General features: G+C 46.5%; 1 protein-coding gene and 1 pseudogene across 4 annotated transcripts in view; one reads left to right on the top strand and one right to left on the bottom strand.

The window, feature by feature from the left end:
• The window catches only part of LOC115172753 (claudin-20), a 38,265-nt gene that overhangs the window by 1,571 nt on the left and 18,730 nt on the right, over positions 1-17,964 (bottom strand). For all 4 annotated transcript variants that reach the window (XR_003871484.1, XR_003871482.1, XR_003871483.1 and 1 more), the window contains one exon: positions 4,350-4,446. The gene's annotated coding sequence lies outside the window, so the exon portion shown is untranslated. The remainder of the gene's footprint in view (positions 1-4,349; positions 4,447-17,964) is intronic.
• LOC115172754 (mitochondrial dimethyladenosine transferase 1-like) overlaps positions 9,692-17,964 on the top strand; it is a 40,703-nt pseudogene continuing 32,430 nt past the window's right edge.

Raw genomic sequence — 17,964 nt, 5'->3', positions numbered from 1 at the left:
TCGGGTGATTGTGGAGGCCAGGTCATCTGATGCACTCCATCACTCTCCTTCTTGGTCAAATAGCCTTTACATAGCCTGGAGGTGTGTTGGGTCATTGTCCTGTTGAAAAACAAATGATAGTCCCATTAAGCGCAAACCAGATGGGATGGTCTATCGCTGCAGAGTGCCGCGGTAGCCATGCTGGTTAAGTGTGCCTTGAATTCTAAATAAATCGCTGACAGTGTCACCAGCAAAGCACCCCCACACCTTCACACCTCCTCCTCCATGCTTAACGATTGGAACCACACATGCGAAGATCATCCGTTCACCTACTCTGCATCTCACAAAGACAGCGTTTGGAACCACAAATCTCAAATTTTTACTCATCAGACCAAAGGACAGATTTCCACCAGTCTAATGTCCATTGCTCGTGTTTCTTGGCCCAAGCAAGTCTCTTCTTATTATTGGTGTTCTTCAGTAGTGGTTTCTTTGCAGCAATTCGACCATGAAGGCCTGATTCATGCAGTCTCCTCTGAACAGTTGATGTTGAGATGTGTCTGTTACTTGAACTCTATGAAGCATTTATTTGGGCTGCAATTTGAGGTGCACTTAACTCTAATGAACTTATCCTCTGCAGCAGAGGTAACTCTGGGTCTTCCTTTTCTGTGGCGGTCCTCATGAGAGCCAGTTTCATCATAGCACTTGATGGTTTTTGTGACTGCACTTGAAGAAACTTTCAAAGTTCTTGAAATGTTTCAGATTGACTGACCTTCATGTCTTAAAGTAATGATGGACTGTCGCTTCTCATTGCTATAATATGGAGTTGGTCTTTTACCAAGTAGGGCTATCTTCTGTATACCCCCTACCTTGTCACAACACAACTAATTGGCTCAAACACATTAGGAAGGAAATAAATTCCACAAATGAACTTTTAACATGGCACACCTGTTAAATTAAATCCAGGTGACTACCTCATGAAGCTGGTTGAGAGAATGCCAAGAGTGTGCAAAGCTGTCATCAAGGCAAAGGGTGGCTACTTTGAAGAGTCTCAACTCTTTTTTGGTTACTACATGATTCATGTGTGTTATTTCATAGTTTTGATGTCAGCACTATTATTCTACAATGTAGAAAATAGTACAAATAAAGAAAAACCCTTGAATGAGTAGGTGTGTCCAAACTTTTGACTGTTACTGTATATTCTCATGATATACTGTGTCATCTATTCACATTCAGATTTTTTTTTTTACATTCCCAATTACAGGATGAGATATCCATGTGAGTGTATTTCAGAAGTGCAAAAGGACAGATTCTCCATCTGTATTCTGGGTGAAAGTGTTCTGGTGGGATAGCAGTTCTCTCCCAGAGAGAGATGGCATGTATGGAGAACAGGCAGTGTACATCACAGGATAAAAAGGCCTCTTGAAAATGCAAACAGCTGGCATCCACACAAACCTACCGAAGAAGGCTTTTCACTGGCCTTTTTCATGTCTACTCCTGCTCCTCCCCTCCAGCGTTAGACATCGCGGGTTTACTAACCTCCGGTCCTGGCAACTATCATTACAGGCACCTGGCATCAATCATTTTGTGCATCTGCGCTTCATCATAAGGCACTCCTGGACTCCATTACCTCACTCATTACCTCCCCTTTATATGGCACTCCTTTAGGTTATTTCCCCAAGAAGTATTGTTTCTGTGTTTCTTGTCAAGATGCTACTCCTATGGCGTATCGTTCCATGTACTTTGTTATATTAAACTTACCACCTGCTTCTCGACTCCCAGCATCTATGTTACAGAATACTGCTTAATAAAATGGAAGCAGCAGGAAATCAGAACATCTCCCAGACGGTCAATGAGCAGGGATATCTACTTCGTCAACACCACGACCAGCTGGCACAACTGGGGACGGCTATGGAAGAGGTTCTTCCCAGTGTTTAATGTCTCGAACATACCCGAGAGGCGTTACCTTCAACTAGCAGAGGATACTCTACCACCAGTCGACCCAGCGAGCCAGCACACCAGCCCATTCAGCAACCCGCCCAGGTCAGCAATGCCCGTTTGTCCCTCCCAGATAAATATGATGGCACCCCATCTAAATGTCGTGGCTTCCTACTACAGTGCTCCCTCTACTTTGCACATCAGATGGGAGCCCCCACCACCAAGGTTGTCACGGTTATTTCTCTGCTGACTGGGCGGACGTGGAATGGGCCACGGCCGTCTGGGAGATAGGAGAGGAGGAGCTGGATTTGTATGAGGGGTTCATGGCTCTGTTCGGAGGTGTCTTCGATCATCCACCGGAGGGCAGAGAGGGGAGTGAGCACCTACTCCAACTAAGGCAGGAGGACCAGACACTCACGTTCCGGAAAGTAGCAGCATCCAGCGGATGGAATGATCCGGCACTTCGTACACTATTCAGAAGAGGACTGCGTGAGGAGGTCCAGACTCTCCTTCGACGCACTCATCGCGATGGCCATCTGTCTGGATAACCTACTTCCGGAGCTTCAGCACTTTCATCGCTTCTCTCCCTCCCTCAGTGAACACTTTGGATCAGAGCCTGAACCCATGGAGGTAGGGGTCACATGTCTCCCCGCGGCGGAGCGACGCAGACGGAGTTAGCTGGGGCTCTGTCTCTATTGTGGTCAAGGTGGGCACAAGCTCCAGCATTGTCCGGTACACCCCAACTCGGGATCCACGAGAGCCGAGGGACGGTCACGTGATCTTCCACCTCCTGGGGCAGGTGTGAGTATCCCTTCTTCATCACTTTCTGCCAAATCCTTTAGTGGATCCGTTAGTGGATTCTGGTGCCACGGGGAACTTTATTGACCACACCCTTGCCCCCTCTCTTAACATAACCTCATACCTGCTCTCCTCTCCCGGTTCAAGCCCTCGATAATCGGCCATTAGGTTCCGGGACCATCACACACATCATCAAATTACTCACCCTCACCGTGGAGTCCATCCATCAGGGGAACATTCCCTTCTTCATCACCAGTGCATCAGCTCACAAGATCATCCTTGGCCTCCCTTAGCTTCAACACCATAACTCCACCATCTCATGGTCGAGGATGCAAATCACGGACTGGGCACCTGAATGCCGGAGGACCTGCTTTCCCGTCCCCTGTGGTTCCACGTTGGTTGAGAGTCCGAGGGGTATACCAGGACCGGTGGGAGGTATTTTCCAAAACCCGCACCACCTCATTGCCCCTGGGACTGTACCATCAACCTGCTTGCAAGCTCTGCACCCTGGTGCAGACGCATCTACCCTCTGTCGGTGGCTGAAACCAAGGCCATGGAGGAATCCATCCATGAGGCGCTCCAACAAGGTTTCATCCGCACATCCACTTCTCCTGCATCTGCAGGCTTCTTCTTTGTGGCCAAGAAGGATGGAGGGTTATGCCCGTGTATTGATTACAGAGGACTCAATGAGATCACCACCAAGTACCGTTACTCTCTCACATTGGTGCTGGCAGCCATCGAGTAGCTCCGAAGGGGCTCGGTTCTTTACCAAATTGGACCTGCGGAGTGCATACAATCTCATCCGCATCCGTGAGGAGAATGAATGGAAGACAGCTTTTAGCATGATGTCTGGTCACTACAAATACTTGGTAATCTCATTTGGCTTAGCCAATGCTCCGTCAGTGTTCCAGGCATTCGTCAACGAGGTGCTCCGGGACCTGCTCGGATGCCAGGTGGTCGTATATATCAACGACATCCTGGTCTACTCGGCTACCTTGGAGGATCACATCGCTCACGTCCGAGTAGTCCTGGAACAACTCCTGGCTAACCAACTGTTTGTCAAGGCTGAGAAGTGCCAGTTTCATCAGGAGGCTGTCTCCTTCCTAGGCTACCAAATCAGCCCGCAATGAGTGAAGATGGACGTCAAGAAGGTAAATGCAGTCAGGTCATGGCCAGTCCCAATGACCATAAAGTGTTTACAACGGTTTTTGGCGTTTGCCAACTTCTACTGCCATTTCATCAGGAACTTTAGCTCCATTGCCGCTCCTCTCTCCTCAAGGGTGTTCACCGTAGGTTGGTGTGGAGTCCAGCAGCTGACGAGGCCTTCCACCTACTGAAGGGATGTTTCACCTCCGCCCCATTGCTCAAACACGCAGATCCCACGATTCCCTTTGTGGTGGAGGTGAATGCTTCAGAGGTGGGCATGGGGGCTGTCCTGTCTCAACAACAAGGTAATCCACAAAAATTGTATCCGTGTGCACATTACTATTTAACTTTTTGGGGTTTCTACATGATTCCATATGTGTTATTTCATAGTGTTGATGTCTTCAGTATTATTTTACAATGTAAAAATAAAGAAATCCTTTAATGAGTATGTGTGTCTAAACTTTTGACTGCTACTGTATATACGTGCTCACCAGCCCTGGAGTTGGTCACTATGGCAGTTATTCTGGCCAAAATCAAGCATGCTCCAATCAGGGTGATCATGATGACTACCCCATAGTTATGGTAATCCTGAAAGCAAAGAAGGAAATAAAAGGAATGTATTAATGTGAGTTGTACATTTACACTGTATAACACAATTTAACAATGCCTAAGAAATATGTAGGCCTACAAATGAATGGTCTCTGGAAATTCTGATGGACCCATAATTCAGAGTCATAAGGACCGAAATATAGACTTGGTATAGTCAGTCCCACAATAACAGCTGCAAAGCTAATATTTCTGTAAACACGGAGTAAATTGGCGTTCACAGCTGGTCTGATTGGCTGAACGCAATATGCAACATCAGGGACTAGCATTAGCCACTGTAGCATGGTGGTGGAACATGGCGTTTCATAAAGCAAGTATGCATATTTTCCCAGTTTTTTTATTGCCCTCTCACCATTAAATCTAGTAAAGTTAAATAAAGGTTAAATTAAAAAATATAAAAAAATCGAGTTAAGGAGGAAATCGACGACTTTGCAGCCTGAATGGAGAATGTTTTATATACGAACTGGTCCACGGGGGATGCGAGTGTATCGCCGGCTGCATAGATTCCCTTTGGACAGTAATATGAAACACTCAATATTGCCATCTGCCTGCCATTGGGCTAGCAAGGTACCTGTAGTTGAAATTGGCTGTTTATGCATTCAATTTGCTTTGTATAATCTATACTCATCAGTTACACAGCATTATTTACGTTTTTATTCTCCACCATTTTACCTTTTTAATGCTTCAACAGTACTACTGGTGTATAAAATCAGATCAAAGAAGAGGTGAAGATACCTAGGGTTTCTCACACAAACTAACATGTATTCAGAGGGAGTAGAGAGCAGCACATAATGCTTTCGCAAAAAAAAGTTGCAGAACTTTAGCGTTAATGCTGACATCCAGTTTTATGTGGTGATAATACAACCTTTTAACTGTCACTTTACCTCTTTGTTCTGCAAAGGTGAGGGCCTGCATGGCAGACACTTGCGTTAAACTAGATATGAGTATACTGGAAATAGAGGACCCTCAGGCGGTGCATGAAGACAATAAGCCATGAAGGATTTTGATCATTTTAGGCCTGCTTCCAAACCACATGCAAGCATCTTCTCTACACTTTCAGAAAAAGGGGTAAGGTTAGGTTACAGTATTGTTCCCTGGAATACAAAAAGATCAAAATACACATAAAGTACCTTACCTTAAGAGGTACACATATGATCTAACATGGTACTGTTCGATACTTTTTAGCGTACATGTGCGAATAATTTAGCATAATGGTATATTTGTGCCCAATATTTTGAATATAAAGGTGCAATCTTCAAACACTCTCAAAAAGGTATATTTATGTTTCCCAGGGTGGAGGTGTGGATTAGTGGGGGCGTGGTTAGTTCTTTATTGGCCACTCATGACTGGAAGTGTTGTACCAGTTCAAGTGGTTATGGTTATGTTTATTAATGTTTGAGTATGTCCGCTGCCACTTCTGAAGTCTTTATTAAGGCTTCCATAAGAGCGTGTGACAAGAAAGAGCTGTAATTAATATTGTTGCGACCTTAACACAACACTAGGTGACCTTGACAAGAGGCACGGACCTCTTGGCGTAATGGTTAAGGTGTTGGCTTGACAGTTTCTGGACCCAGGTTTGAGTCCCGGTCGGGCCTATCCCCAGAATTCGCTCCATTGGTGTCAGAATTGGAAAGGTGTGTAACAGTCAGGCACAGGATTGCTCTATCATAAGATGTGGTTTAGCTGATATGTTAAATATCTATCCAGGCTTTGTACGATCCAGAATTTGCTGCAATGTAGTCAGGCAGGAACACAACCTTTGTCAGTAGCTAGCCTAGTCTCCTGCTTCATACTGACAGGAGCATGTGAATGAGAGGGTAGGCTATGTAGGTTCCACATGGAACCCAATAGCATTCTATCTGGAACCAAAAGGGTTCTACCTGGAACCAAAAGGGTTCTACCTGGAACCAAAAAGGGTTCTTCAAAGGTTTCTCTTATGGGGACAGCCGAAGAACCCTTTTAGGCTCTAGATAGCACCTTTTTTCACCATGGCCGGCCCTCAACTTTTGGGGGCACTAAGCGAGATTTGGTTGGGGCGTCCTCATGGGCAAAACCTTTTAGTGGCCCCCCTCTTGAAGTCAGAGAGACAAAATGGCAGTTTTAAAGTTAATTTCCTGCAATTCTACAGTAAAACCTGCATAAAGAAAATGTTGCCGTTTCAAAGCACATTTTCTGCTATTGTACACATACTGCCATGGGGTGGAGAGAAAATCTTGCAGTTTTCAAACACATTTTATGCAATTCTATTCATTTTGCCATGGGGTGGAGAGAACATTAGCAGTTTTGCTAAGGTGTGGAAATATATATTTGTAGTTTTAAAGCTAATTTTCTGCAATTCTACACGTTTTGCCATCATTTATGCCATGTTCCTATGATATCTGGTAGCCCTCTGGAGGCCAGCACATCTGGGCACGTGCCCTGCATGACTGGTTGGTAATTCGGACAGGATTACTATAAGGTTTAGATAGCTGGCTAGACCTAGCAATCTAAAAATGTTTAGCTGACATGAGTTAATTGAGTGACTGTCAGTGACTGACATAACAAGAGGACCTTGTCTATTCTACTATTCTACCTCTCAACAGTAACTTGAGACCCAGACTGAGTTCCTAAAAATATATATATATGCTGTATATCTTTTTTAAATGACGAGGGGCCGATGGGCCCTAAGCGGCCGCTTATGTCTCTGCCTAGCACAATTCACAGGGAGTGACCCCACAGAAAGACAGGGGCATCAGCAGAAAAAGCAGACCAGCAGGGACTGTCAGATGATACTGTATTGTATTCACGGGTTTTACTAGACTGTGATCATTTCTTTAATAACCCCTCCAATGCTATAGTGCCAGTTTCATTGGCTAAGCAGCACAATCTCTGTGTAGGCTATAGTGTTGTGTAGGCTATTGTCAAAAGTCTAAGTGATGCAGGTAATGCGGAGTCAGGCGCAGGACACAGAGATGAGTAATAACCGTAACTTTACTCAAAAACAATATTCCACGAAGGAGACAAATAATCCAGTTCACATAAACGAGACAACTCGACATGAACAGTCACGCACAAAACCAAGGGGGAAACCAGAGGGTTAAATAAGGAACAATAATTATGGTATGGAAACCAGGTGTGTACAAGGAAGACAAAACAAATGGAAAATGAAACGTGGATCGGTGGTGACTAGAAAACCGGTGACGTCGACCGCTGAACAAGGTGAGGGACCAACTTCGGCGGAATTCGTGACAGCTATAGTGTTGTACTCTCTGTCCATTATAGTTTAAGATTGGTAAATATATATTTTTTAAATCTTATTTAATTTTATGCACATTTAAGTAACAATAGTTGAATATATGAATCTCAGTGTTCACTTCATATGGAGGTACCTCTAAAATATACATGCAGCACTATCAGTCTGGTGGGCACTGATTTGTCCAATGTTCTTCAATTATATAATGGCATCTTATCGGAATAAATTGCCAGAAAGGTGACTTTCCTGGAGAGAAAGTGAAGACAAAGGTCCATATGAAGCACTCTTTGAAGTACATGATTGGTCGACTTGTTTCCATAGCAGCAAGCAGCATCGCAGACCGAGCCTCTCTCTCTCCTCTCCACCAAGGTCGGCAACAGCGGGATCTGTAACTGCCACTCATCCACATACCCTGGAGGGCAGCGTTTCCATCTCAACAAAAATAGTGCACCCTGACCCTTCCTGTACTGTGAACAGTGCTGCCGGGGAGACGAGGGACTCAGGGCCACAGGGTTCATTCTAACCAACAGCTGCGTGTGCACGATCGATCCTCCTTAGTCAAAATCTGTTATGACGAATCTCTCCCCTACAGTAACTCCATCTTGCTGAGAGGATAATGTAATTATCCGAATGTGTTGTAAAGTCTGACGCTGAATTTATAATGCTGTTTACCAAGAGGTTATTAGGAATCTTTATAACTCCACAAGTAAATGTTGAAATTATGCATCTCCCCATAGCTGACAGGCTACTCATCCATAACATGTTGCTTCTTTCTGTGGGGACATTGAAAAAGAGCTGTTTATGAAAGTCATTTGTCAATACGATAATAGTATTACGCAATTATGAAATAGGGATCTATGGAAACAAAGATTATGGATATACTGACAAGATACATCTATCCGCCCTAACAATGGGAGTTGTTGTACACAAAGCGGCACGGCGGGCTGTCTAACTCCCGCCTAACCTTTCTTTGGATCGGTGGATACATTATTGTAATCCTTTTTTGAATATTCGACGAGGATTGTTGACGTTAACCGCCTGCATTCAATGGAAAGAGATGCTATGCTACTAGCCTCTTCCTCTTCCCCACTGATGGAAATTAGATCACATGAATGATCATCCCCTTGTCTGTTTAATGCATATATACAATAGTGATGCATCATTATAAACGTAGACAATAAACATTATGTCCAAAAATTGCAGCTTTGAGCACCATGCATCTGTCAATCGTTTTTTGTGTGTTTTTTTTAACATCTCAGTCAGGCCACAAGGATGAGTCAAGGTTGTCCACAGTTTTAAATAGCAGACAGATCAAACATGCTGAGGATGAGAAATCATGACAGAACCACAATTAATTGTTCTCTAGGGAATACATCAACCAATAATGTTTATTGCAATGCACATTTTGGAAAACATAGTATCTTTTAAATGTAGTAAGCTTGCCATCAAAATGCTTCCTTCTGCTGGCTATAATATCATTACATCAAAAAGATGTGGATTTTCAAGGAGGGGATTCGATTAAGCTGGCTTGTAAGCGTAGTTTTCAGCGGGTGAAAAATGATTTCATTCGTTTTGGAACCTGGCTGCCCCGGGGCATGAGCTGGGTATCCTGTACTGGCCGACGGCGAAGTCCGCTCAAAACAAAAGTGACGTAGGTTAAGCACGTGGAGTAATAAGTAGGATTCTGTTTGCATATGCAAAAGTTATTGCTTTTGATGAAAACGATTTATCTGTCTTCCCAATGAAAACTATTTAGAAAATTCGAACATATATTTGATGGAAAAAATATGTATGTATGTGAACGATGCATCATTCGGCCTTGTTGACAACATGATCAAGCGGGGCAGATGACTTTTCGATTTGAGTCGGGCGCGCCACACTCATCGGCTTCGCCGGTTCACGTGACGGTCCATTGGCCGGTGCAACCCGGGACAGTTTAATCGAGCCCTTCACTGTCAAACTGAAGTTCCGCCTATCCCAAATTGATTGGTTGCAGAAGCGATTATTCCAATCCCATTGGATGTCATCCTGCCAGTTTCCTGACGACAGCAGAATTTCAGGAAGAACATCCAGACTGGTGAGAAGCGTGTTATCCGGCGAACTCTTATCTTTATTTTACCGTTCTCAAAGTCATATTTGCATGGTCAAGTTTGTGAACCTAAATTTGTTGCAACTTTTTCAGGTCAGGGATTTTTGTATGCGACCTTTATAATTAGCTATAGAGAAAAATGAGCAAAACGTCGATGCTGCTTTCTCAGTTGGCTAGCTACAGAGTTAACGTTGCACGTTTCGAGTGGCTAGCTACAGATTCAGTAAAGAGCAAGATATCTTCACGGTCACAGTGTCAAGCCTTGACGTTAGCTACAATGTATCACATTATGTAGGTCTGTAGGTCCCGCACTCTGATTCACTTATCCAAACTCAAGTAGCTAAACTAGTAAATTTACACTTGCCTTTGAATTTTTCTTTGCCAGCCAGCAGATGACTGTTATAGTGTGAATGAATGACAATATAGAGCAGAACCACCGCAGAATAATTCCAGTGTCTTTGGCAGGACACATCTATAAAATATAATACGATGTCATTTGGTCATTTATCCACTTGGTGGCGATCAAGATCATGTTTTTAATCCTCAAAGTTCCTTGTGTTTTCTCTCTACCATTGATCATTCCTTGACAATAGCAGTTGTGCTTTCACATAGTGTCTTGAAGCTCTAAAACGAAACCCTTGATATATACATTGCTGAGTAAACCCTATATTCATGATGATTAGAACTTGGATGCATTAGCATGTTAATTATGAGAGATTAGCAGATAATCCCCAGACCTCTGTTCTATCACTAATTACTCTGACGTTTCCCCTCTGAGTTTAATTGCTATTACAGTACCACCCTTTATATTCCCACAGCAGCACAGTTTGAGGGATGGCGGCTCCCAGAAAGATAGCGTTGTTTTGCCTGCCCACCATTGGGGAGGTAATCAAGCTGTACAACCTGCGAGCAGAGAAACAGCTATCCCAGAACTTTCTGCTGGACATGAGGCTCACAGGTGAGTCAGCCTTCTCCTCTAGCTGCAATGCACCAACACCTGGTACACTGTGAGGACACAATGTTTTTTTTTTCTCCCCCCTGTTCACAACACATTCAGTGTACCGGACTGCAGTGCCCACATGGGCTTGTCCACAAGCCACAGATACTACTGATGTGATTATATCAGTGATGCAGTGCTGCAGATCTGTTCTGGTGCCCTTGAACAAGGTTTCTGTTTTAGGTAAAAGTACAAAAGAAGCTTAGCCAACTTTGCCAAGGAGCGATAGGAGCCAGGCGTATGGTAAAATGCAGTGCCTCGGCCAACCTTTATTTTGCTTGCAAGACAAATGGAAGACACTGTTGTTGAAAGGCATGTAAGATCGACTTGATACATTGTTCACCTTAATATACCCAACCCATTCCAATGTTTTTAAGTAATGCTCCCTGGTCACTGTGTTTTCTGAACTGTGTGTGTAGATAAGATTGTCCGCCAGGCAGGCAGTCTGAGGGACACCCATGTGTGTGAGGTGGGTCCAGGACCTGGAGGGCTGACCCGCTCCATCCTCAGTGCTGGGACTGCAGACCTGCTGGTGGTGGAGAAGGACAACTGCTTCATACCCGGACTAAACGTACGCTACAGGAGACCATGCATGAAGAGTTTGTCTTTAAAATAATTGCCCAAATTGGAAACAGTAAATACTCAAGTGCCTGTAATATGCAAATTCCGTTTCCACAGCTTTTGTCTGAAGCGGCACCAGGGAAGCTCAGGGTTGTCCATGGTGACATACTCACGTACAGAATGGACCGAGGATTCTCAAGTCATAACCAAGGCATCGGAGGATGGTGAGTGAGATGAAGAGGTAGATCTGCCACTTGCCTGATTGATGGAAGCGCCTACTAGATTGCTTTAAATCTGGAACACACAGTACATTGATTTATGTTGTGTACATTGTGTTGCAACAGTGTGATACTACTGATGAGTTCTAAACTTTAAGTATTGTTCATTATCAGGTATCCTATTGGAATATTGAGTGCCATAGTCTAGTTTGTACACCAGAAGTTAGTGGTTATCTGCAGGGGGAATGGATTGTGTAAAGGAAGGGCAGTCACTGATACGGGTGGAGAGATGTGGTTTAGTGAGGAAGGGGGTCGAGGTCAGGTCACTGATACGGGTGGAGAGATGTGGTTTAGTGAGGAAGGGGGTCGAGGTCAGGTCACTGATACGGGTGGAGAGATGTGGTTTAGTGAGGAAGGGGGTCGAGGTCAGGTCACTGATAAGGGTGGAGAGATGTGGTTTAGTGAGGAAGGGGGTCGAGGTCAGGTCACTGATACGGGTGGAGAGATGTGTTTTAGTGAGGAAGGGGGTCGAGGTCAGGTCACTGATAAGGGTGGAGAGATGTGGTTTAGTGAGGAAGGGGGTCGAGGTCAGGTCACTGATACGGGTGGAGAGATGTGGTTTAGTGAGGAAGGGGGTCGAGGTCAGGTCACTAAGGGTGGAGAGATGTGGTTTAGTGAGGAAGGGGGTCGAGGTCAGGTCACTGATAAGGGTGGAGAGATGTGGTTTAGTGAGGAAGGGGGTCGAGGTCAGGTCACTGATACGGGTGGAGAGATGTGGTTTAGTGAGGAAGGGGGTCGAGGTCAGGTCACTGATAAGGGTGGAGAGATGTGGTTTAGTGAGGAAGGGGGTCGAGGTCAGGTCACTGATAAGGGTGGAGAGATGTGGTTTAGTGAGGAAGGGGGTCGAGGTCAGGTCACTGATAAGGGTGGAGAGATGTGGTTTAGTGAGGAAGGGGGTCGAGGTCAGGTCACTGATAAGGGTGGAGAGATGTGGTTTAGTGAGGAAGGGGGTCGAGGTCAGGTCACTGATACGGGTGGAGAGATGTGGTTTAGTGAGGAAGGGGGTCGAGGTCAGGTCACTGATAAGGGTGGAGAGATGTGGTTTAGTGAGGAAGGGGGTCGAGGTCAGGTCACTGATAAGGGTGGAGAGATGTGGTTTAGTGAGGAAGGGGGTCGAGGTCAGGTCACTAAGGGTGGAGAGATGTGGTTTAGTGAGGAAGGGGGTCGAGGTCAGGTCACTGATACGGGTGGAGAGATGTGGTTTAGTGAGGAAGGGGGTCGAGGTCAGGTCACTGATACGGGTGGAGAGATGTGGTTTAGTGAGGAAGGGGGTCGAGGTCAGGTCACTGATACGGGTGGAGAGATGTGGTTTAGTGAGGAAGGGGGTCGAGGTCAGGTCACTGATAAGGGTGGAGAGATGTGGTTTAGTGAGGAAGGGGGTCGAGGTCAGGTCACTGATAAGGGTGGAGAGATGTGGTTTAGTGAGGAAGGGGGTCGAGGTCAGGTCACTGATACGGGTGGAGAGATGTGGTTTAGTGAGGAAGGGGGTCGAGGTCAGGTCACTGATAAGGGTGGAGAGATGTGGTTTAGTGAGGAAGGGGGTCGAGGTCAGGTCACTGATACGGGTGGAGAGATGTGTTTTAGTGAGGAAGGGGGTCGAGGTCAGGTCACTGATACGGGTGGAGAGATGTGGTTTAGTGAGGAAGGGGGTCGAGGTCAGGTCACTGATACGGGTGGAGAGATGTGGTTTAGTGAGGAAGGGGGTCGAGGTCAGGTCACTGATACGGGTGGAGAGATGTGGTTTAGTGAGGAAGGGGGTCGAGGTCAGGTCACTGATACGGGTGGAGAGATGTGGTTTAGTGAGGAAGGGGGTCGAGGTCAGGTCACTGATAAGGGTGGAGAGATGTGGTTTAGTGAGGAAGGGGGTCGAGGTCAGGTCACTGATACGGGTGGAGAGATGTGGTTTAGTGAGGAAGGGGGTCGAGGTCAGGTCACTGATACGGGTGGAGAGATGTGGTTTAGTGAGGAAGGGGGGTCGAGGTCAGGTCACTGATAAGGGTGGAGAGATGTGGTTTAGTGAGGAAGGGGGTCGAGGTCAGGTCACTGATAAGGGTGGAGAGATGTGGTTTAGTGAGGAAGGGGGTCGAGGTCAGGTCACTGATAAGGGTGGAGAGATGTGGTTTAGTGAGGAAGGGGGTCGAGGTCAGGTCACTGATACGGGTGGAGAGATGTGGTTTAGTGAGGAAGGGGGTCGAGGTCAGGTCACTGATACGGGTGGAGAGATGTGGTTTAGTGAGGAAGGGGGTCGAGGTCAGGTCACTGATACGGGTGGAGAGATGTGGTTTAGTGAGGAAGGGGGTCGAGGTCAGGTCACTAAGGGTGGAGAGATGTGGTTTAGTGAGGAAGGGGGTCGAGGTCAGGTCACTGATAAGGGTGGAGAGATGTGTTTTAGTGAGGAAGGGGGTCGAGGTCAGGTCACTGATACGGGTGGAGAGATGTGGTTTAGTGAGGAAGGGGGTCGAGGTCAGGTCACTGATACGGGTGGAGAGATGTGGTTTAGTGAGGAAGGGGGTCGAGGTCAGGTCACTGATACGGGTGGAGAGATGTGGTTTAGTGAGGAAGGGGGTCGAGGTCAGGTCACTGATACGGGTGGAGAGATGTGGTTTAGTGAGGAAGGGGGTCGAGGTCAGGTCACTGATAAGGGTGGAGAGATGTGGTTTAGTGAGGAAGGGGGTCGAGGTCAGGTCACTGATACGGGTGGAGAGATGTGGTTTAGTGAGGAAGGGGGTCGAGGTCAGGTCACTGATAAGGGTGGAGAGATGTGGTTTAGTGAGGAAGGGGGTCGAGGTCAGGTCACTGATACGGGTGGAGAGATGTGGTTTAGTGAGGAAGGGGGTCGAGGTCAGGTCACTGATAAGGGTGGAGAGATGTGGTTTAGTGAGGAAGGGGGTCGAGGTCAGGTCACTGATACGGGTGGAGAGATGTGGTTAGTGAGGAAGGGGGTCGAGGTCAGGTCACTGATAAGGGTGGAGAGATGTGGTTTAGTGAGGAAGGGGGGCCGAGGTCAGGTCACTAAGGGTGGAGAGATGTGGTTTAGTGAGGAAGGGGGTCGAGGTCAGGTCACTGATAAGTGTGGAGAGATGTGGTTTAGTGAGGAAGGGGGTCGAGGTCAGGTCACTGATAAGGGTGGAGAGATGTGGTTTAGTGAGGAAGGGGGTCGAGGTCAGGTCACTGATACGGGTGGAGAGATGTGGTTTAGTGAGGAAGGGGGTCGAGGTCAGGTCACTGATACGGGTGGAGAGATGTGGTTTAGTGAGGAAGGGGGTCGAGGTCAGGTCACTGATACGGGTGGAGAGATGTGGTTTAGTGAGGAAGGGGGTCGAGGTCAGGTCACTGATACGGGTGGAGAGATGTGGTTTAGTGAGGAAGGGGGTCGAGGTCAGGTCACTGATACGGGTGGAGAGATGTGGTTTAGTGAGGAAGGGGGGTCGAGGTCAGGTCACTGATACGGGTGGAGAGATGTGGTTTAGTGAGGAAGGGGGTCGAGGTCAGGTCACTGATACGGGTGGAGAGATGTGGTTTAGTGAGGAAGGGGGTCGAGGTCAGGTCACTGATAAGGGTGGAGAGATGTGGTTTAGTGAGGAAGGGGGGTCGAGGTCAGGTCACTGATAAGGGTGGAGAGATGTGGTTTAGTGAGGAAGGGGGTCGAGGTCAGGTCACTGATAAGGGTGGAGAGATGTGGTTTAGTGAGGAAGGGGGTCGAGGTCAGGTCACTGATACGGGTGGAGAGATGTGGTTTAGTGAGGAAGGGGGTCGAGGTCAGGTCACTGATACGGGTGGAGAGATGTGGTTTAGTGAGGAAGGGGGTCGAGGTCAGGTCACTGATAAGGGTGGAGAGATGTGGTTTAGTGAGGAAGGGGGTCGAGGTCAGGTCACTGATAAGGGTGGAGAGATGTGGTTTAGTGAGGAAGGGGGGTCGAGGTCAGGTCACTGATACGGGTGGAGAGATGTGGTTTAGTGAGGAAGGGGGTCGAGGTCAGGTCACTGATACGGGTGGAGAGATGTGGTTTAGTGAGGAAGGGGGTCGAGGTCAGGTCACTGATAAGGGTGGAGAGATGTGGTTTAGTGAGGAAGGGGGTCGAGTTCAGGTCACATTAAGGGAGAAGGAAGAGTTTATGGCCCGCATCACTTCATTTCCTGTCTAGCAATAACGATGTAATGTTTAGAGAGAAGGAGCACGTCACTCAAATTGGGGTATATATACTACCACTGGTGGAACCATGTCTTTGTCTTATGCAGCTGTATGACCCAATGGGTGAATAAACTTGGTTTAAGCTTTACTAATCGTCCGTGAGTTTTACTCGGTTCATTTAGAACCTAACAGTACTAAAACTGTCCCTTTAGATCCACCAGACCTGCATATCATTGGGAACCTTCCCTTCAGTGTGTCCACTCCTCTCATCATCAAGTGGCTGGAGAACATATCCAACAGAACTGGACCCTTTGTTTACGGCCGGACCAGACTGACCCTTACCTTTCAGAAGGAGGTGGCAGAGGTGTGTGAGCTGTTTGTTCAATACTGTCTATTCTCACTCAGTTGATGTTCCTGAATCAGGAACTTTTTTCCGCTCTGATTATTCAGCCTTTTATTCACCCTTTTTTTGATCTAACTGCTCAGGGCCAAGAATGATACTGACACAACATGTTGGGTCCCCCTCTCCAGAGGTTGACGGCCAGCACGGCCAGCAGATAGAGGAGTCGTCTGTCCATCATGGCCCAGTACCTCTGTGCTGTCACCATCCCAGGACGGGCCTTCATCCCCAAACCTGAGGTAGGACCCCACGCTCTGCTCTACTCTGCTCACACACACAGACCGACACAGAGCATCTTGGCTGTGTGTCCAAGTTGATGATGACAGTGCTCCGTTTGTGGAGCACACACACTTGAAAATGGGCACACAATCAGCCGCACATCACCCCACACCAGGGGGTAGGACCCCCTATTTACTCTGTTCTCCTCCTCTTCCATTGCCCCCATTTCTGCTGCTGTCACTAGACTCTAGACACGTACAGTTCAGGGGTTCATTACTGCTGCGTTAAATCAATGTTGTCTCAGAAGGGTCTTCTGAATTGTGACACGTTGTTGGGTTATGATGCCTGGTGGATATATATCACACAGCAGTATTGAGAACTCGGCCCCTTTTTACTGTCTTTTCTCTGTGTCACTGGTGGGCTCCAGGAGAATGCTTATTATATAAGATTATAGGCCTAAACTACTGACTACAGAGAATGTTTCTCTGTTCTTGGGGATGGGCTTTAGGTTGCTGTCTGATGGACTAGGGTCCCCTGAAGAAGTCCCTCTAGGAGCCCTCTTAGTAAATATTTCATCTGTATGGAATGGATGGAGCAAGTGAAGTGAATGAAACTAGGGCTGATTGTTCATTCTCTTAGAAGAAATAGCTTCAATGATTATTTCATCACATAGAGGCAGCTTTTACACTGTGTGTGTGTGTGTGTGTGTACACGTGACGTTTGTGTGCAGGCGTCTGTGTAAGTGTGTGAGTAGAGCGTTTATGCTGCAGTTGTTAATTTGTGCTCATGCATGTTGATCGCACAAACGGTTGTAAGTTTTATTTGTCGTATGTACGCGATACACATGGTATACTTCTTACTTGCAGGTTCCTTCTCAATGCAACAGCATTAAGAAATAATAAAAGATAAGAATAGGAACATAAAGTAAATGGCTCAGTAGAATAGAATACACAATTTAGCATAAGTAACCTTGAGAAAAAATGGTGCTATCTAGAACCTAAAAGGGTCCCCATAGGAGAACCCTTTGAAGTACCCTTTTTGGTTCCAGGTAGAACCCTTTTGGTTCCAGCCAAAGAACCCTTTTGGAATAGTTTTTTCTAAGAGTGTATAATACAGGGTGGCACAATGTCTAGTCCAATATTTCCACGTGTTTTAGAGAAAGTGTTTAAATTGTGCAGTATTTAGCTATCGTTATAAGAGTCTGGTAGATATTTACCAAATAATATAAAAAGTAACACAATACAATAATGAGGCCATATACAGGGGGTGCCAAGTCAGTGTGAGGGGGTACAGGTTGGTTGAGGTAATTTGTACATGTAGGTAGGGGTGAAGTGACTATGCATAGAATCAGCAGGTGGTCAGTTCAAGTGTTCAGCAATCTGATGGCTTGTAGATAGAAACTCTCTCTGAGCCTGTTGGTATCAGACCTCATGATCCGATACCGTCTGCCTGACGGTAAAGGAGGGAACAGCTTGTGGCTGGGGTGTGTAGGGTCCTTGATGATGCTGCAGGCCTTCCTCAGGCACCGCTTTGAGTAGATGTTCTGGATGGGTGGGAGCACGGTCCCAGTGATGTACTGGGCCGTCTTCACC

This window comes from Salmo trutta, chromosome 33, assembly GCF_901001165.1.
Source record: "Salmo trutta chromosome 33, fSalTru1.1, whole genome shotgun sequence".
NCBI lineage: Eukaryota > Metazoa > Chordata > Actinopteri > Salmoniformes > Salmonidae > Salmo > Salmo trutta.
This window is presented reverse-complemented; position numbering and strand designations above follow the sequence as displayed.